Below are 21711 nucleotides of genomic sequence, written 5' to 3' on the forward strand. Positions count from 1 at the left end.
ACTCCAGAATAACATGGAGCTGGGATAGGCTCCATCCTATCAGCGGATGGATGGATGGATGGATGGATGGATGGATGGATGGATGGATGGATGGATGGATGGAAAAGTAATGCATCCTAAAAGAAAATAATATTCAACTTCAGCCCTCAGCATTAACAATGGTTAGGCTCAGGTGACAGTGGAGTATTATGAGTGGGGCCCCTTCAAGGCTTGTCCAGCCCTGCTCTAGCTGCAGCATTTTGGATCAGCTGAAGGCTTTTCAGGGAGCTTTTAGGACAGCCTGATAATAACGAATTACAATAGTCCAGCATAGAAGTAATAAATGCATGAATTAGTTTTTCAGCATCACTCTGAGAAAGGATGTTTCTCATTTTGAAAATATTGCGCAAATGCAAAAAAGCGGTCCTACATATTTGTTTAATATGTGCATTGAAGGACAAAAATGACTCCAAGATTTCTCACAGTGTCACTGGAGGCCAAAGTAATGCCATCCAGATCAATCAATCAATCAGTTTTATTAAGTCTAAAATGACCCCTTTCAGGGTATGAGAGTACAGTTAACAAATGTTTTAACCTTTAACCTCTCTTCTTCCTCTCTCCTCCTCCTTCTTCCATCTTTCTCCATCTCTGAGTGAACTTCTCTCTCTTTTCTCTCCCTGGAAACACAGCAGCTGTTCTTTAAGCTAGCAGACACACTGTGTGACAAACTGCACACAAACAGTTTTTGTGTTTGCTGATATTTGAAATTACCTGCAACACGTTACTTGGGTCAATGTCACCAAAAAGTGCATTTGGGACTTCGTAAATCGCCCCAAAAAAGTTTCAATTTCCCAACTAATTTCATATCCATTGTATCAAGTTGACCTTTGGCTGTTGTAAATAAATGTTGGTCAAGCTCCCACACTTTGTATGAATTTACTGCAAGCAGGTAAAGAATGAGCACATTGTAAAATATGTCCACCCTGTCATGGACAAAGTCAAATGAAAATAAATACATTTTCATAACAATGTGATTACAGTGGCTTGCAAAAGTATTCATACCCCTTGAACTTTTTCATATTTTGTCACATTACAACCTCAATCATAAATATTTTTCACTGGAATTTAATGTGAAAGACCAACACAAAGCAGTATACAATTGTGAACCACCTTTTGCTGCAATTACAGCTGCAAGTCTTTTAGGGTATGTCTCCACCAGCTTTGCACATCTAGTGACTGACATTTTTGCCCAGTCACAATTAAGATCTATAATAGGATCTAAGGTGGCACTTATCCGCAAACAGGATAAGTGGAAGAGAATGGATGGATGGAAGGAATCTTGTAGCAACAAGGATGTTACTTAAAAGAAAAAGAATCTCAGTTGTACTGATGCATTTCTCCCACAGCAAGTTAAGGCAGCAGGACACTCCTCTCTCTCTCTCTCTCTCTTTTTTTTTCCATTTTGCCCCCTTCTCTGTCTCACTGAGCTCAGGGAGACCCTTCTTCTTTCCAGTGTTTCTGTCTTTATCTCGTCCTCTGTCTGGAGCAGCATCATGGTGTTCCCAATATTGCCGTGCTGTCTCTGCTCCACCTGGACTCATTGCTTTAAAAAGACAACACAACACTCACCAATGATTGACCCTTTTTAGCAGTATGAGCCTAATTTGAGAAAAAAAAGTTCAAAGAACTCTTAAATTATCACCATCTCATCAAAATATGTAAAAGAAATGAAAGAAAATCCCAACTATACAATACAAAGTCCACCCTGTCATGTGGGGTTTGGCGACAGGGTGGACAATGACAGGGTGGACATTTTTGGATGAATTTAGTATCTAAGAAGCACACGGTGGACCATCAGCTACCAAAGTTATTGGTTATTGAAGGAGACCACCTGCTGTTTTCAAAATATATTTAAACTTTCTGAAAACTTTTTCTATTAATCAGCTTTTCCTCTGACAGGGAGGACATGTTAAGGTTGACCACACCTAACTACCAACATAATTACATGAAAATAAGGAAATATAAGTGTAGCTGCTCACTGTAGCTGCCGCAGTTGTTTCAACCTCCTTGAAGAAAGACAGATTCAGGGTGTTGATGTTACTGATTTCATTAGTTGGTCTCTTAAAGGGGCAGTTACTCAATGAGGACAGGGTGGACAGTAGTTTTAGGGACGTGCACAAAATGTTAAATAAAATAATAAGAATAGAGACAAAAAAAATCAAAATGGTTTGTTTTACCCAAGAATTTGGTAAGAGTAATAAGAACAGGAGTTATCTTCAGAACAAAGTTCACCTCATCCGGTTGGTCTCATCGCTGCCATCGACAGACTGATAAGTGTTGTTCACGTCAGCAATCTGAAACAGAGACGAGTGATTCAGGCGTGGCTGATTTGACTTCTCCCCGAGGCCCACCGGAGCATCCCGGACGAACAGCGAGGGCCCATGAACCCGACACTCTTCACAGACTGAAGGACAAACCAAACAGTGGATACAGGCTGAATCTGGATCACAGCTTCCCCCTCTGCAGTTGCACAAGCACAGTCTCATAAGTAGGAAACTAAAATGTCTCTGCTGTACACTGAGCAGCAGTGTGAGTGTTAAAAAGAGAATAATCAATGAAAATGAAAACATCCACATGAAGCTGATTTGAAGGTAAAATGAAGAGTTTTTAATCCTGTTTTTAAGGATCTCTGTCAGAGACGAGACAGAGCCATGGCACTCAAGAGCCACAGACAGAAATATGGGAAAAAATTCAAAGTGCTGGACTTCCTGTTGGGTTTTGCGTGTCTTGCTATGGTGCAGGTATCACATGTAGCTCAAACCATGCACAAGAGGTGCTGCTCTGAAATTTCAGTGATGCATTGGAACAGTTTTGTGTGTAAGATCAATAAAAATATGCACATTTTGACAACTTCAGAGTGCAGAGATTTTGAGCATTTTCACGCTCTTCTGTAAATAATGACTCTGATCCAGCAGGGCCTTCAGTTTGTGATTTGGTACTAAAATAATAAAAGTGAGCTGAGCTGATTTCACAGGAGGACTTTATTTATTTGGTAACTCTGAGATTTAACTAACAGCATCACAGATGTTAGTTTGGGGGATGCCGTGTCACTGTCTGAATATAAAGGAACCTCAGGCAGGATGTTGGGATGCCTCCTGGACCCTCCTGGGTGAGGCGTTTCGGGCGTGTCCAACAATGAGTCAGGCCACGCTGGAGAGATTGTGCCTGTTGAATAGTTTGATATACCTTGCTGTTCCCCAAGAAGAGTTGGAGGTGTGGAGGTGGCAGAGGAGATGGAGGTCTGGACATCTCTGCTTAGACTGCTGCTGCTGCTGCAACCCAGACTGGGATGAGTGCTAGAAAATGGGTGGAAGGATGGAAACTAGGGAAAGAAGGAGGAGAAGAAGGGAGAAAGTGTAAAAGAGAGACATAATGGTAGCACCACCCTCTGGGTGGAGCCTTTGTGCAGCAGCTGCCTAAAGCAGCCATGGGTACAGAGTGTGAGGTGCAGCTCCAGGACGTTTGGACCTGAACGCCTCGTGATTCACACCACAACTGCAATTCAAAGGAAGATGATGGTTAGAGTTGATGAAGATTGTTGTTCTGATTTCTATAAGGGATTTGACTGAATTTGGTTTCTAATTTGGCTAAGCTGCTCAAACTATTTAAAGGAGCACTGAGATCATCTAGCCAGATGCTCTTAGTGCATCTTGTTTTATACATAGAGGGGATCGGGCTTTTTATAATTAAAATGATATAATTTACCACTTTATATTTGTACTGCTGAGTCCATACAGTCATTTAAATCCTCTCTAAAAACTCACCTTTTTACCTTGGCTTTTGATTCGAGTTCAGTTTGAGTCCCATCAGGTTTTATGTTGTGGTGTCTCTTGTTTTAGTGTGTTAGTTTTAGTTTGTGTTATTGCATCATATTTATTGTGTTTCTTTGTTTTTATGTTCTGTGCTTGATTCTATTTTATTCACCTATGAGGTTTGCTTACTTTTGTAGTTGATCTTGTAAAACACTTTGGTCAACAATGTTGTTTTTAAATGTGCTCTAGAAATAAAATTGACATTGACATAATTTGAGAAAAAACATCAAGTAGTTAAACATTAGAGTTAGTTTGGTAGTAAACTGTTTTAATGAGCTCTGGATCCACCGACCGAGTGAATCCCGAACGAAAATACTCGAAACATGCACGTGTGTGTCCTCATTCGGCCGCTAGAGGGTAGCACGAAACATGAAAACCAGCAGGTGAGGCGTCAGTTCTGCAGAGCGCACCTGCAGCAAACTTCAGAAATGTTAACCCCAGATTAAACATCCAGCAGTTTTCTTTGGGCAACATTTGACCTTGACTGATAGCTTCAGACGCAGGTCCATCTTAGGTGTGCTGTGGCACGTGGGCCACATCTGGCCTGGAGAACATCTGCCAGTGCTGTAACTGTCGCAGTCTGTGCGCTGTATGAGGAAGAGGTGCGTTTTAGTCCCATCAGTTCCAGACACGCTTTTCACCCACAAACGTGCAAATTTCAGAGCATGTGCTAAACTGTGCATAAATGCTAAACTGTGCTTGATTTGTGTTTTTGCTTATGAAGAAACTGTCATCATAAATTAAGCTTTATATTTAAATTCATAAAGCAGGACATTCCTGCTACGCCCACGTCTTCACTCCTATAGTAAAATGTTTTTTTTAATCCATATCAAAGTTCTCTGAAATAATCAGTGACAGAAATTATTCCTCCGCCTTCCTATTTGTTTCCCTGAACCTGTGAAAAGCCCCGGGGTGTGATGATTAATGCAGCTCATTCATTGGTTCCGCTTTCCTCAGGTGTGCGTCTGTGCGTGTCCGTGTGCATGCGCGTGTTGTTCGTGATTCGGTCGCTGAAGCTCTGCAGAAGCAGCAAACACCGGCGGTCTACAGCGGGAACAGTCAGCTGGAGTTTAACGTAAAGCGCGTGTTTGATGGAATCTACGAGAAAAATGTGACGATTCGCGGTGCGTGTGCGCGCGCGTGCAGGTGAGAGCTGCGGTCTGCGGGTCGGATGGAATAAATCAGGTCCTCGTACCGACGGAGGTGAGTGTGCGTCAGTTACTTCTAATATCTCCCTTACTGGGTTCATACTGTTTAATACCGCAGCGAGGAGCGCTGAGAGCCTGAAAAAGGCTGTTTTGTCCTCACGCCGAACTCCACTGAAAATTTGACTCTAACTTCGGCTCGTTTGTTACGTAAAGATGGCTCTGGCTGAAAAAAGTTTTAACGTGTTTTTTTAAAATGGGCGAATTTTTACGAGACATTCGGCACACAGGTCACTACTGCTGCAGCACAGACAGCATCGCACTGACACGCACTGAGTTCAGCGTCTCCTCCTGCACGCTGCACGAAGCTGGCACATTTGGAGGAAAGGTGACGTCTGCGTGTGTTTAGATGTCATGTTTTCCCTTTTTTTAAGTGAGTGTTTTCCTCCTAAACACCTCAGAGTGTCTCAGAACGCGGAGGCTGCAGAGCTGCGTCTCATGTCCCGGCCTTTGTGTGAATGATTGAAGTCTTTCAGGGGGAAAAAAGTGTTGTGTGTCTGAGTTGTTCTGTATTGTGCACACAGGGAGCTGCAGCTGCACAGTTATGAACTGGTGTTTGTATATTTAAGAAGTGCATTTGCATCACTTGCTGAGATCTCTGCATTGAGTGTGCGACTCTGTGGATGTGCTGCTGCCTTTATGAATGGCTTTGTGTATACTGCAGTATGTCATTGTGTGTGTCCACTCTGTGTCCGAGCAGTGTTGTGTGCTGGTGGGTAATGGACATTTGTGCTGCAGCAGCACTCTGAGTGTTGCATAACAGGTTGTCCTCTGCATCATCCTGCTGGAGCTGCCCGGGATTAAATAAAGACTCGGTGCTCCTCCTCAGCGTGGCAGAGCTCTCTCTGAGCTGTGAGCAGGACGCACCTTTACTGCTTCATCACACCTGCTGTGACTTTAATATCTGCTTTACACAGAACTTAATCAGTGGGGAAGTCTCCGATTGTGGTGACTCGGCGTCATGATGTGATTTATGTGTGTGAGCCAGGCTGAGATACACTCTGACTGAGTTCCTTGTTCGTCTTTAGAGGCTGATACATGTCATGAATTATTACACAGTGCAGGTGGTGCTCCTGCAGTGCATGCCTTCACAGGTTAGAGTGCATGTTTGATGGATGTGAGTGATTTAAATGAAAGAGGCTCAGAGTGGTGGAATTAGGTCTGTCTTAAACATTTCAACATTTCAGGGATTTTTCAAACGTGGCGGCACAGCAGGGAGGGCCATGGGAAATCAGACAACTATCTCTGAAATAATAAAAAAATGAAAGAATTAGGTGTATTTTTATCATTTCTAATTGTGGGCAGACATCCTGCCTCTGAGACCTGGCTGATTCAGCCAGCAGGGAAACACAGCTAACAGAATGTGAGTCTGAGTGGCAGAAGTAATGAACAGTGCCTCTCACATCCTGTTGAGGTGTGCAAAGTAACAGTGATGGGGAGGACAAAACCCCTGAAAGACATGAGGTAATCTTCAAATTCAAGAAATCATTGAAAGGCCGTCATTCCAGCTCCAAACTTCTATCCTAGAACTCTACTATAGCAGCTTTGATGGATTCACAGTTCAAAATAGTCCTTCTTGAACCTGTACTGGGCCTCGGTCCACCCTCACGGTCCACCTTCAGTCGGAAACGAGCTGTTTAGTTCCCGATCCATTAACCACCAAGGGGAAACTAAAGTGTTCCCAAGCCAGCCGAGACACGTAACCTCTCCAGTGTGTCCTGGGTCTGCCTCGGGGCTTCCTCCTAGTAGGACGTGCCTGGAGCACCCTCAGCCTGTCTCTGATGGGCTGAACGTGAGTCTCTGTTGGCAGACCGCAGGGCGCTGCAGACGGCCCGTCTACCTGCAGACGGTATCTGGTGCCAGATGGAGGCACCAAAGTATGGGCCGCTCTTGCTTGTGCTGGTCTGCTGATCCCTGAGCCGGCGGTGGGGAAGAGCGAAGTTCTAACATACAAAGAGCTGAAGTGAAACCGAGTGTTAAAAACAGGGAGAGTGTCCACTGTCTCTGCGTTTCTGTAATGGTTAATCCACCAGTGTGTGCAAGCTCTTAAATCAAAATGATATTTTTAATGCTAAAATATAATTATTGTTATCCATGAATTTTCAAATTTACTGTTTTCCAAAAAAGCTGAAGATAGTAAAGCCCATTATTATTTTTGATTAAGATGTAATTTAGTTGTATCCTTGAACAAAAATATCAGTTTAACGGCTGAATGTTGTGCTTGATTCGTTTCTGACTCCTTCCAGTGTGCAGCTCAAATTTGGGGATAAAAACATGAATTCAGGTCAATTTTGCTGAATAAAGAACAAAAAAAGTTTTATTTTTAATTTTTGACTTTGTAAAATATGTCTGTTCTTGTTTTTATGAAGGGTGGTCTAATAAATTTAAGCACTGAAGGAAATGGAAACGTTTTAGTTTACAGGGCGCTGCTTTACTTAGTTATTTTTTTTGGTGTCACATTTTTGCTCTAACTCTGGTTACATGCAGCTCAACTTTTCGTGTGTGTGTGTGTGTGTGTGTGTGTGTGTGTGTGTGTGTGTGTGTGTGTGTGTGTGTGTGTGTGTGTGTGTGTGTGTGTGTGTGTCTTTTAAATGAATTATTTTCTCAGCCTTCAGACCGACAGTTTGACGTCTCAGCTGATATTTTGCAGCTCTCACGTTGCTTTTGCTGCATTTTTGATTTTCTTTTAGAACCACATTTAAAACGCGTGTGCAGCCGTTTTTATTAGAAATGTTTTTTTTCTTTTAGCTTGTTCTCAGTCAGCAGTGGAGTTTAATGTATGAGCTGCCAGGTTTCTGCAGGTCTAATCCAGCCACTCCCTGTGAGTGGCATTTTTGTGGGTGAATGTGTGTGAGCTTTCCTCTGCCCGGACTTGTCGCTGGGATTAACACAGTAACTTTGACTGATGAGGCTATTATCCACGAGCAGAGATTAACAGCACAACACAAACCTCTTTGAAGCTATTTACCCAGCCCTAAACCCCAGTGACAGTTTGCCTTATAATTTAACCACAATGAGTGTTTACACTCCGGATGAATCTGGTTGGATGAAAGTGGTCGGATCTGCTCCGTCTCATGGGAAACTCGGTCCCACAGCCTTTGTAGGGCTCAGCCTCCATGAATGAACTGAAGGATCTCATTAAAGATGCGAGCATGCGGGAGAGAAAACCCGACATTTTCCTGAATGTAAATTTTACTGCTTAGTCCAGTTTAAAATGATCCTAACATGAATAAGAGGGATGAAGCTGAAGTGCATTTCATAAGTTTTAAATATTCTGAGACAGTGTGTGAGACTGAAATGAGAGACGAGCTTTCAGCTGTTGGTGCTGATTTCTTTATTTACCTGAAACTCTGTAAAACTGGCAGCAGTGATTTTAAGTCTGATTTTGCTGTTGGTGGTGGGTCAGGTGACCTTCAGCGGCTGTGATAAGAGAAGCTGGTTTTTCCAGCAGCCAAATTCTTGGAACATTCACACTTTACGGTGACACTCATTAATTCCTGGAAAATGAAGCTGGTCTAGCTTTGACCTCTGCTGCAGTCATAGGTCAGAGGACGCCCGCTTTACATTCTGAGCTTTCACATATTTGGACATAATGAAAATAATACAACCTCAGATGAATACCAAAATATGAACCGTGTTATTTAACAAAAATGAAGCCGAAATGCTGAAGCAGTGTGTGGAGACACAAGTCCACCCGTACTGCTTCCATCAGAGTTAAAGGGGAGGGGGCAGTTTGCTGCTCTGGAGCACTCAGGTGTGTGCTAGCACAATGCCAAGGAGGAAACCTCAGCAATGATCTCAGGGAAGCAACTGTTGCCGCTCTTCCATCTGGGAAAACTTTTAAGTCCATCATTTTTACAGTGAGAAGGATTATTCATGAGTGGAAGCTGCCAATCTTCTCAGGACAGGAAGTCTCAGCAAATTCTGCATAAAGTCAGACAAAAAAAAAAAACAAGAGCTCCATCTCAGTCTCCACAGGCATCAGTGAGCATGTTGGAGGTTAAAGTTCATAACTACAATTAGAAACAGACTGAACTATGACTGGGTTTAGCAGGGCTGCAGGAGAACATGGCAGCACAGCTCAGGTTTGGAAAGCTGCATCTGAACAACTGAGACCAAAGTGGAGATGTTTGTCCATAATGCACATCAGCATGGACACACATGCTGTCTTTTGTCCTGTCTCTCTCCCCTCACCCCTAACCAGTCACAGCAGATGACTGCCCCTCCCTGAGCCTGGTTCTGCTGCAGGTTTCTTCCTGTTAAACGGGAGTTTTTCCTTCTCAGTGTCACCAAATGCTGCTCATAGGGGGTCGTTCTGACTGTTGGGTTTTCTCTGTATTATTGTAGGGTCTTTACCTTACCATACAAAGCGCCTTGAGGTGACTATTTGTTGTGATTTGGCGCTATATAAATGTGTGCTGATTTTTAGGGTGACTTCAGGCAATATTTAAAAAATAATGAAGCAGCTGGGTATCACAGCAAAGCAGGAAAACGGTCAGAGAAACGCAGAAATCTGCTTTTTGTGTGATTGGTTCAGTTATTTTTGTGACAGCGACTTTCTAACGAACACATTTCAGCAGGAAGTCTAAGCAACAGCAGATGACTCGTGACCTCAACATATCAGCGGCTCTGTAAGATGCTGGTTGGAGCTGCTGTTGTAACAAGAATACAAATAAGAAGCCACATAAATATAAAGACCTTGTGTAGTATACACCTTTGTACCAGAGTGCAGTACTGTATGTACTTTCTCTAATCTTGTTACCATGGAAATGTTTTGTCTGTTCTAGGATGGTTACCAAAAAGAAATGTTAAAGATAATCACACAATATCTCTTAAAGCATGTTCACAATGGTTTAGATTTAATGAGTGTTGTTAATATTGAAGTGATATCTTTACTAACACGGTGGGGGGGGCTAAAAGGATTTGGACCAAAGTTTAGGGCAAAATAGTTTTGCAGAAGGTAATGAGACGTCTGCTGAAGGTTTCTGTTATGTAATGTTACCCTGACTTCTACATTTATTTAATATTTTCATGAATGGTGGGAGGATACCCCCACTGGTGATGGGTTCTCTGGTCCTGGTGGTTTCCACAGAGTGACTGCACGGCCACACGTACACACAGGATAAACTGTATGTGTTTTATTTTGAGCTCATAGAGATGACTGAGTTTCTGGCAGCTTTTAAGGATGTCAGGTGTGATCCACCTGAGAGAAGGGCTGCTGTGGAGAGTCAGAGCTGCCAGTGGAGACGCCGCTCAGAAAGAGAGCCGTTCATCATGAAACACTCACACATTTCCTTCACACTTCCTGTGTCAGGCAGGCAGGAGTTGATTAGAAAATCTATTTTAGTCTTAGTCACGAGTCTTTCTGGGGCCTAAGAGATTGCATTATCTAGTTTCCCATTTTGTTTTAAAGTCATGATCCCTGAAGCTGAAGCTGTTTGCTTCACTAAGCTGTAACATGTGCCCTGCAGAAATTATTTCTGCATCTTAGTGGAGCTCATGAGCTCTGCGTGTTTATGGTGAAGTATTCCTTTGAATATCATAAGCTGAGAGGAAACAAAGATTGCACCTTCTGTATAAGATGCAGTCCACCTGTGTGCACCTTCCTGCACTCTTGTACATCACCCTGTGTTCCTGACTCTTCTTAAAGTACGTGTTCGCCACGGCCACTAATCCTTTTCACAAAATGTATTTCTGTCCTTGGCACAAACCTACCCAACGCCGCCTCATCCCCTCTGTTCATTTTCACCTACGTGTCCATTGCAATCTGCTCCGATCACCAATCTCAGCAGTGCGCAGACACTTAAAATGTGTCAGGCTGGCAAAATATTAACAGAGAAGCACGAATCGACCGGCCGAGGACCGGACTGACAGTTTGCAGCATGACTGACACGGTCAGCCACACACATCCGATCACAAGTGGTCCATTTCACGCTTGTGCAGCACGTGCACAGCGGTGCAGGCAAATAGTCACACACACATTCACATCCATGCAGTAATATGTCATCAGTGTGGAAGCTTTTAGTGAAGACAATTCAATTGTCAAATCACAGTCACTTCAAGGCGTTTTATGTTGTAAGTTAAAGACGCTACAATAATTAGAGAGAAAACCCAACGGTCAAAGGTCCCCCAATGAGCAAGCACCTGGTGACAGTGGGAAGGAAAAACTCCCTTCTAACAGGAAGAAACCTAGGCAGCCTAGGCCTATAGCAGCATAACTAAGGGATGGTTCAGGGTCACCTGATCCAGCCTTAACTATACGCTTGATCATAAAGGAAAGTGTTAAGTCTAATCTTAAAAATACACAAAGTTTGCTAAAGTAAGCTGCAGAGGACCATCACATTCATAATGACAAACCTAATCAGACACTTAAACCACATCACTGAGATGCACATGCTCAGTTTGATGAAGCAGAGCCAGTCACAAGCAGCAGCCTCGGTATGAGCAAAGGGTCAAAGCAGGTATGAAGGAAATTATGGAGATGAGTGAAAAGGGTCAATGTCCCGTTATCTGATCTGAAAAATGCTCTAAGCCGACCACTCTCACCCTGGGCACAGACTTTTTGACCCTCTCCCCTCAGGCAGGAGGCTACGGTCCATACGGACCAGAACCTCCCGCCATAAGAACAGTTTCTTCCCCTCTGCTGTTGGACTCATGAACAATTACCCTAAGACTGTTACCACCACCCTCCACAAACGCTGATGACCCTATGTCTATGCACCTGTCTGATTGCACTGATGTACATATTAGTGGAATATAGTTTACATTCTTTTATCTTTTAATTAGTCTCTGCACTGTATATTTTGTAATTTTGTAATATTGTGCTATAGTTATAGCTCTAATATCTCTGTATATTTGCAATTTGTATACTTGTATATTGTCTTATAGTTTTTATACTTATTTGTTTTTTTTCTGTAAGCACGAAGTACCGCAGCAATTTCCTAATGCTGTGAACCTGTTCACCCATATGGCAATAAAAACCTTCTGATTCTGATTCTGATTCTAAGTGCCTGATATTTGTTTTATTCTATATTCCTGCTGCACCTGCTGCCCACTGTTTCAGTGAGAGAAGATCTTATAATTTGCTGCATAGGGGGTTGTAAAGTTTAATCACTTTTTTTATTACGAAAATATTTTGCTTTGGTTTATGCCTCCATCAAGAGGCAAGTTTCAGTTTCCATGCATGTCTCCTCAGACTCGTATGCCACGAAGACTTTGAAGGAATTCAACCAAATCAAGATCTCCTGTTTTGTTCTTGAGTTACAGTAAAGAATGGACAGAAATTAGTTTTTTGCACAAACAACAACTGTTGACTGTATATAGGAGACCCTTTGACATCAGCAATTAATTGGTCCCATTTTGAAGCCCTGACTTTAGCTTCACAGTTGTCACCATCCTGGTTTCTTAAACCTCAGAGAGGAGAGTGCTTTCTGGTCCTTTTTGACTCTAATGGGACATTAATTTACAAAACACAAACAATGTTGCATTCAGTAAGACCTGAACTTTGCGACTGAGCCCAGAAACCCACCAGGAAAGTGTTTACTGAGATCATAGATAAAGAGAAGGCCCTTTTTATTATAGGCTTCAGGCGTGGTTATCTAGGCAGTTTCACTCTCTGTGACATGGCAGCACGAACGGCATGAAGTCATCTTATTGGCTTTACTGGGCCAGCTGATTGCTCAATCAGCCATGTTGGATGTTTTTAAAGGGGAGTTGTTGCTGCAGGGTCTCTGGGGCGTGTCAGTGACTACTTGAATTAAGCAGTCAGTGAGATGGTTGCACGTGCACAGGGTTGTGATCCACAATAATTTCTTATAGGTACAAATACAGATCAGATGTCAACAGGTATTTAAATGTTTGGACTTTGGGACGCTTTGGGATGGTTGGGTGTGGGTCCACGACTCGTTTTAGATGTAATAAAACTTTGCTCTCAGACTTAATCACTGACATTTGCAAAATATATATTCAGCAGAGCTTTACGGCCTCATAAACCCAATCAATCATCCATTTCTAGCAGTTCATTGTTGATCAATGACTGTGACTCAGCCAGAACTTTTCCTGAGGATTCAGGTTTTTATTGCTCTCTCTGGGCTGTAATAAAAACTCTTCACCCACTCCCCCACCCAAACAGAAATGATGGAGGCTGGTGCTGCCTTCTGACATGTTATACTAATATAGACCAAAAATATCAGTGCCAGTCCAAAAGCCCAGAGCTGGTGATGGATTTCCTTTAACTGTTTTTATGGCGTAAGAATGACTTTGAAGAGTGAAATAATTGGATTGGCAGTGCTTCCTGCATCAAAGGTTGTTTTTACATCATCCACTGGTTGGGAAATGCAACACACATCATTTACCTGCTGTTATCAGCCAATTAAATGTCTGCCTCACTCACAGTCACTCCCCTAGATATGATTAGTATGTGCAGATCCATTCTGATCACTGATAAGCAGAAAGGAACTCGAGTTATGCAAGCAGTCGCTGGTCCGCTGGTCCTCTGCAGGATACCTGCTCAGTAGCTGTGGCGCTCCTGTGCAGTCTGTGGGTGCAGCTTGGTAGCTGAGGTAGCTAGCGTTACCTGATAATATAGTACACCACCCTCTCATATCTAAATGAGGTCACTTCAGGTTCTGAAAAACTAACAACTGTAATGTCATGTTGGCCATGTGCATTTTTTATATACTGACTGCATATGAGACGAGCCGCTTGCTGCAGAAGAGCTTTACGCTGTTCGAGAGTGATGGAATTGGTGCAGAAGTGTGTGTGTGTGTGTGTGTGTGTGTGTGTGTGTGTGTGTGTGTGTGTGTGTGTGTGTGTGTGTGTGTGTGTGTGTGTGTGTGTGTGTGTTTCATCCTGTCCTTGTGAAACTGAACTGCAAAGTACTGTTATTAATATGAAAAAACACCAATAGCAGCCTTGTGCTTGGATCAATTGGCAGGACATGCATGATTAATCTTAAATAATCACTTAGACGAGCTCTCTCATTGGCCCGTTGGTGAGTTTCCCCTCTCCTCCCCTCCTCTACATCAGATTACATGGGCTACTTTTCCATTACTCTCATTGCCCCTTTTTCCTCCAGTCCCAAACCTTCCTCTCCATTTCCCCCCTCAGACTCCTGCAACCAATAACAAGGAGGGGGCCTAGTGCTGCTTAGCAACAGCCAACCAAGCTGGGCTGGTCAGCACTGGACCCGCCTGTTTTTGAGGGAGTTGGTGGGTGGACCCTGACCAGGGTAAGGTTACCTGGCAGAGACACTCATGCAAGTTCTCTGTAAACATGGGACTGACTTTCCCCTCCCACACAAGACCTTGAGGAAGGTGTGTGTGTGTGTGTGTGTGTGTGTGTGTGTGTGTGTGTGTGTGTGTGTGTGTGTGTGTGTGTCTTCCCTGCAGCCTGCCTCACACACGTGCACTGTTTCTTGTTACTGCAGCACTGAGCAGCGTGCCTGTGCTCCAGAACCAAAAAGGGAGGTGTATCCTTCCCTCCCTCACCCCGTGTGCCTCCTCCCTCCTCCTCTCGACCACCGTCACAGCCTGCGTAGCCTTCCCTCGCCTGTTCGCTCACACACAGCAGTGACGGGACAATATACAACCATGAATACCGAGCAGCCAGAGGCGTGTGTTGTGAGGAGGAGGATCGTGTGTGTGTGTGTGAGGACAGATAAGTGGAGTGTGAACGAGCTGAAGGAGCTTCCATGAATTGGCTTCTTTTTTTTTTTTTTTTTTTTTTTTGTGCTTGATGTGTTTTTGCAGCACTGCAGGCTGAGCAGGAGCTAGAAGAGTAAGTTAAAGCTGCGGCAACAGTTATGCTTTTAATTCGTGTGTGTGTGTGTGTGTGTGTGTTTCTACTTTATCAGTGTGTGCAGGTCTTCTGCAAAGTAAATAACATCTGCACTTTGAATTGTTGGCTGGTGCAAAACTAATGAATCATTTAACATGAACTTGTGCTGTGGTTAATCATTTCCAGCCAGTTGGCTTCATTAGTTGTGTACAGTAAATTACCTTCAGAGTAAATATGATGAAATGCTTCTCATGTTAACATAAGAAGTCAGATGATGATGTTTTCCCCGGGTATTTAAACTTCTGGCTGCAGCCCAGACTCAGCATGTTACAGTACGTTCTAATATAAAGTCATTTTATGTTGATAAGAAAACGATCCCTGTGCTTTGGATTGAGAGAATAGCGAGGTGATGTCAGGGTGACACAAAGGCAGTTGTGCAGTCTTTCCTGTGCCGTCCGTGATGGTTTCCAGATGCTTTGAGATGATTGTTCGTGTAACTGAATCCTTTTAAAAAAGTACACACAGCTGAAGCACCGTCCTTCTAGAAGCAAGTCTCACAGCTCTTGAGCCATCTTGGAACAAATCCAGGCCGATATTCTGAAGGCCCGTCTTCATGAATGAGGATGGTGCCATCACTGCTCACTGGGACATTTAAATCACACCTGCAGAGTCTCCAATCAAATCTGATTTAGAAGATTTTGCTGACTTTTAGCTTTTTCCCGCAAGTTCCTTCACTGCACACACGCTCAGTTTTACACCATCACAGCTTCATTAACTACTGGGGTCTTTGGCTCCTCCCACCACAGTGTTGAACAAACAGTGTTAATTCATGTTATGGTGGCAGGAAGCCACTGTAAAGTTAAAAGTACACTTACCTGCATCTGTATTATGATAACAGATGGGTATGTCTGTTACCTCGCAGCTCAAACTGTCATGAACCTCATCTGAGTTGATGATTGGCTCGTTTGTTTCATTAAGATAAATGTGGTGGGTTTGCATCAGCTCTCTTTGGTTTAATTAAGCACAGTCAAGAGCTAAAATAAGGTTTTAGCCAACAGTCCTAATGATGCTGCTGCCTAACTTTCTTTATTTAATATAACTAAAAGGCATATATACATATATAATCTCAGAATGATTGAAAGTTTTCATTAAATGAGACTTGGAAGCGTTAAAGGAAGAGCAGTCCTGAGGTGCCTGTGATGTGTAACAGCTAGTAGCTGCTTCAGGTCCACAGTAAAACTGGCTCTAATAAGTGTTGGATTATTATTGCTGGAGGATGACAAAACCTGCCGGCGAGGAGCCGAGGCGTCGCGGTTCCCAGCCCGGTCTGTATAAACAGGACTTCAGAGAGCTGCGATACAGAGCGGGGCCTCGGTGCAGCTGTTTGAAATATTAATGATGATTGGAAACGCTACAGATGTGGAGGACATGAAGCAAAAATCTATGAGATTTTTCTAAAAGCTGCCAGAGAGGAATGTTTGAGGAGTCCTGTGGGTTATTTTCTGTTTCAGGAATATTGGGTTCATGCAGTGAAAATACTGCGTGGGCATTTCTGACCATGTATGGACACATCATGTGTTCTGGTTCTGTATTTTTGCCGATGGGAAACTCTTCAGTTCTCTCATACGCACAGCTCTATTTCCAGAACAGTCCGTCACTGGACTGGACTTTCTTTATCCGGCTTTAATGAACTGAAATGAAAACACATCGATACCAAATTTAATCAGAGATGAAGAACTTTCCAGCTTTTTGTTCCTAGATTGTGGGTTTTAGTGATAAAAGACAGGCATCCATGGATAACTAATACACTAATAATGCAGCATTTCCACACTAACTGCTGTCAGCTGTCACGTATGCAGGTATTGATCCAGACGTGTTGTTGTGGTGCTGCTGTCAGAGCCGGTTATGTAACAGCTCGATCCACACGCTGCTGTATGACCTCCGAACCAGCCGTGATTGGACTGGCACCCAACCAGCCCGCAGCTCTGTTTCTGCATCGAGTACCTTCGTTGTTAACCCTCGCTGTCCCATAAAATTCAGTCTAATGAGTCATTGATCCTCATATTGTTTCCCTCCTGTGGTTCTTCTCCTTCTCCACTGTAACTGTGCTTCAGCTGTTTTATAGACTTTAGAGAACGCAGTGAGACAAACAGAACCTCTGGTTCTGGTGTCCTTGACGTCATCTGAACACACACACACACACACACACACACACACACACACACACACACACACACACACACACACACACACACACAGACACACACACACCGTCAGCATTGCCGTGTCACATTTCCTGCTGTGACTCTGCACTCAATGTTTGAGCATTTATCTGCACCCTATTCAGTTCTGACATTAAACACACACACACACACACACACACACACACACACACACACACACACACACACACACACACACACCTCTGCAGTGAAGTGGTTAGAAATCATCTCACACAGTCGAGCTCATATTCTTAGAGTGACTAAGCAGTCTGTTTATTTCTATGGTAACCACGTCTGCTGTATGTTGGGTGTCCTTTGCGTGTGATGCAGCCTCTTTTGTGTATTAGCTTCCCCGTCTTTGTGTTGATAACTAGCTCGTGTCTGCAGTGAGATCAGCTGTGTGTTGCTGTAATGTGATGCAGTGAGTGTGACGCTGCCAAGTGTTTCTATGAAGGAAAGGTGAGCCTGCTGTATGTTAACGAGCTCCCTGATTGGCTCTGTGCCTTCCTGAAACAAACAACAGCATCTATGTGCAGAGCCTGGGATGTTAATTCACTTCATAAATTAATCAGATGCTTTGAGTTTAAACTGAATCCTGCAGACGGCTTGATTGGATTTTTGTTTTATTGTCTGAAATGCTGTTTTGAATCATCACTGGATAATTTCCTGAGATGCAGTGTCATCTGTCGCGGTGATGCTGAGTATGAAGGCAAAGCTGTTGATTGCAGTCTGCATTCCTGCCCTCATTCATGGCCACACGGCTGCTGTGGGCACTGACCAAAGGAATGACACTGAGGACACAAGTGGCAGAAATGAGCTGAAGGGTGTCTGTGCACAGCTCAGGTAGGGTGAGGAGCTGCTCCTTTGCATCATAAGGAGCCAGCTGAGGTGCTGTAGGTATCTGACTGCTCAGGTATCAGGTAATATAAGCGCTCTGAGACGTAACTTGAGCCTGAAACCAGACAAATCTTGGAGCTCGTGTTTCGTCGGCTCTGGCTGAACGCGTCACCCCCCCCCTTGTTTTCAGACGGATTTCCATCTGGCTCAGCCCTGTTGTGTTTTTTTGGTCACTCGGGATTGTGTCATACTTCTTGGTGCTCTGAGCGGTTTTAAGTCTATCCAGTTACAACCTGAAGCATTTAGGTCAGTCTCAGTTAATCAGAACCAAAGAAAGAACACATCTATTTCATAACCTTTGTGCACAGAAATCAAATATGAACCAAGACCCTCCAGACTGATCTGCTTTTATGCATAAATGTGCCAATATCAGTTCATTAAGCTCCCATCTGGGGATCATTATTTTATCACTTAGTTTTGAATGATTTTTCTTTCTTTTTTTTTTTTTAAACTTGATTTCAGGGTTGGGAATTTAAAGTAGCCTGGGGTGGAAGAAATGAACCTAATGCTAACGTACCAAAAGCTGCAGTTCCTCTGCCGTCCAGCAGAGGTGCCAGCAGTGAGTCAGTCCCCATAGACTTCCCCCAGCTGTACGGGGGAGGATGTGTTCATAACTCACCTGTTTAAATTGGATTAAGGCTTCTTTGGCCTCTCTGACTAACAGGTGACTACTATCTTCTACATGCTGAATTACACAGGCCTCCACACACTTCTGTTGGTTATCTGACATTAGACTACAGCGAGTAGATTAAATTTCATATGAATTTGTTGGTAATATGATACTCACTTAATGCATTAATTGGCAAATGAGCTGTAAAATCTCGATTGGTGAGCTGCTGGTACTCTCTCTGTCACTGACTTCATACATCAGCAGAGTCTCCACAGGTCAGCAGTAAAATTGTGACTCTGACCCCTCACCTGTTGTTGGTCTTTGTCCTGTGGCACAGACCTACCTGCAGATTTGTTTACTGTTAAAGGACATTTCCTGGTCAAAGATGACTGATTCCTCACAGTAGACCTGGAGGCCAAAGTGATCCCAACCAGAGTATCTGGTTAGAAACTGGCTTTCTGATGCTCTCAGTTAATTCAGCTGTAAAACGTTCCAACACTTCATGTTGCTGAACGGTGATGTCAGTGCGGTTACACACTGATCTTATTAAATGCTGCTCTGAGGTTCCCTTCTGCTGTTCATGGTACAGTGATCAGAAACGCTGTCCTCCCTCACAAAGTTCAAATATTAACCAGTCACAGCGTCCTGATGTCGGCACTGAGCACCTCCTCAGCAGCGCCCTGCGTGTTAAAGCTCACAACTTGCAGTTGCACATATTTGGTGTTTGAGTCCCTGTACAAGGCCGTGTTTGTTTTTGTGAATAAAAGGAAAAATGTAGCTGCTGTTCATGCAATACATACAAGAACAACCCAGCAAATGACCCTTTTAATAGTATTTTCATTCAGGCTCACTGTCCAATCACCAGGATGCATGACAGTTTAGTTCCTGAACTTCAACTAAATCCCATAATGATCAGCTCTAAACAATAGAGCCGACTGTTAGCCACCACAAATAGCTGGTAGTGCAGCGAGCTGTGGCTGGCACGGCGCACTCTGAGGTTGATTATCGGCTTGTTGTGCACAGACTGACACTCATTAGGGTCATTAAGGTGGAAAATCACAATGAAAACAGGAGGTAAACCCTATTATGTTTATTTCTGTCTCCATATTTTTATGCTTGGGCTCAGAGTGGCTTTGCATGATTCACAGTTCAAAATGGTCCTTATTTATCTGATCCCGGGCCTCAGTGCAGCCCCTCAGTTCATGCTCTGTCTGAAACAAGCCGTTTTAGCTCCTCCCCTTTAAGGGGAGGAGCAAATACCTGCCAGACCTATATGAAGTGACCATAGTAGGGAGGTCCCATCTTGATGACGTCATACAGATCCAGCAGTAGGAAGAACTGAAGTCTGAGCCTTTGGCTCTGAGGGATTCCTCGCACATCTGCCGACCTCATTATTTGAAACTTTAGCTCTTTTTAATATGAACATCCACCACTGAAACAGAAGACATGACAGAAAATGAGGAAAAGCAGAACAGGTCCTTCTAGAGTGAAACAACAAAAAGAAAATGGCTCAGAGTGATGGAGTCTGCGTCTCAGTCTGCACTTAGCCTGGAAAACACAACAGAAGAGCTTTTTCTTTGTTCTTTAACCTCCAGGTTAGCAATCAGAGCAGCAGCACAAAGGGGGGGATTACTTCAGCAGGACTTTTGCTCGGGGGTCTGCGGGGATTTTGACTAACTTTAATTCTTCTGTTCTGAACAAGTGAAGTTTCTAATGAGGGCTTTTCAGCCTGATACAGGCCTTGTGACTGAAAGTCTGACAACTTCCCCCTGAGAAGGTTTGCCCTAAATGAGGCTTTGAAAAACAATTAGATAAGAGTGAGCTAGATAAAGAGGTGAAGGAAGAGAGCGAGGAAGTGACAGCTGAGTTTGGAATCGGAGCTGCGTTCTTTTCCTGCTGTGACCTTTGACGACCACCACAGTTTGTTTTTCCACACTGGAAAGTTTGTGGTGCCTGCAGAGGTTACGATCAGGAAAAGAGAACTGAACTCTAGGAGCATTCGGGTTTATTTGTCTCGAGGAGCTCCAGTTGGTTTCCATGCCATCATCTTTGTGTGTATTGTTATGTAACACTAATAAATGATGAGTTGAACAAACCATCTCCCTCCTGCTGTGGCTGAGGGAGATGTTTTTCACATTCAGATGAGAGTGAGGTTGGCCTCCTTTTGCAGTCGCTGATTCATTCCTGCGTGAATGTTTGTGATTATTAGAGCCAACCAAAGGAATCCTTACATCAGGGTCTGCTGTCCTCCAGCCAGAAGGCCTGAGGGAGGTCCTGCTGAACAAAACAAACATCCCCTGCTTAACTTCATACCCATGACAGGGGCTGATTGCATATCAAGAAGACATGTTTCACGGAAATGCATGACCTTGAGCTCCTGTGAATGTTTAATAGTGACAGTGAACAGCTTAAAAGAACACCAGCATGTCTGTGACTGAGCAAAGGCAGTTTGAAGTCGGCTAAAATTCCCTCACTGTGAGCAGACAGTTTCATATTCTGATTTCTCTCGTTCAAACTAACTCCAAGATTGGGATCATCCATGTTGAGCTATCTTTTATGCCTCTCAGAGGAGAATCTCAAGTTTAAAAATTAGCATTAGTGGCCAAAATGTTCATATTACTTTTTGTATTATTGCTGATAAAAATGTCTGTCTACCGTGTCTTTTAAATGAGACATTTAACTGGTTAAATAAGAGTATAAACAGTCTCTAACAGGTAGAAGATACTGTGGTTTTGAGAGGCAGAGCTGAGAGAAGGCGTGGATACTATAAATAGCAGTGGGCCAGAGATGGAGCTGTGAGGAACACCAGAGGTAAGTGGACAGCAGAGGAATGTGCATTTGCTGTGACAGAAGCTTGGCAGGTAAGGAGAACAGAGAACAGTGTTGAAGCGGGGGCATTGATCATGAAAGAGCAGGACCGAGCAGTCGCCTTTAGGCTCTGGCTAATATCGAGAAGGACCACTGTGTTGACAGAGCAGCTCTGAGCAGGTGAAATACATAGGGATGGTTTTGTATAGCTGCAATAAGTCACGTTAAATCAGACAATGTTTCTGTTTCGCAAGTCATGAATTGGTCCTCAGCCGGAAAAGAGTGGAGTGCCCGCAGCGGCTCAGGGATGAGATGCTGCCTCAGGTGGACGAGTTCAAGTA

The 21711-nt window shown here is 43.6% G+C and overlaps 1 protein-coding gene across 1 annotated transcript in view; it reads left to right on the forward strand.

The window, feature by feature from the left end:
- Positions 1-4868: 4868 nt before the first annotated feature.
- LOC115781268 (microtubule-associated tumor suppressor 1 homolog) overlaps positions 4869-21711 on the forward strand; it is a 65942-nt gene continuing 49099 nt past the window's right edge. Inside the window, exon 1 of the mRNA XM_030730839.1 lies at positions 4869-5054. The gene's annotated coding sequence lies outside the window, so the exon portion shown is untranslated. The remainder of the gene's footprint in view (positions 5055-21711) is intronic.

Source organism: Archocentrus centrarchus, chromosome 1 (genome assembly GCF_007364275.1).
Source record: "Archocentrus centrarchus isolate MPI-CPG fArcCen1 chromosome 1, fArcCen1, whole genome shotgun sequence".
Lineage (NCBI taxonomy): Eukaryota > Metazoa > Chordata > Actinopteri > Cichliformes > Cichlidae > Archocentrus > Archocentrus centrarchus.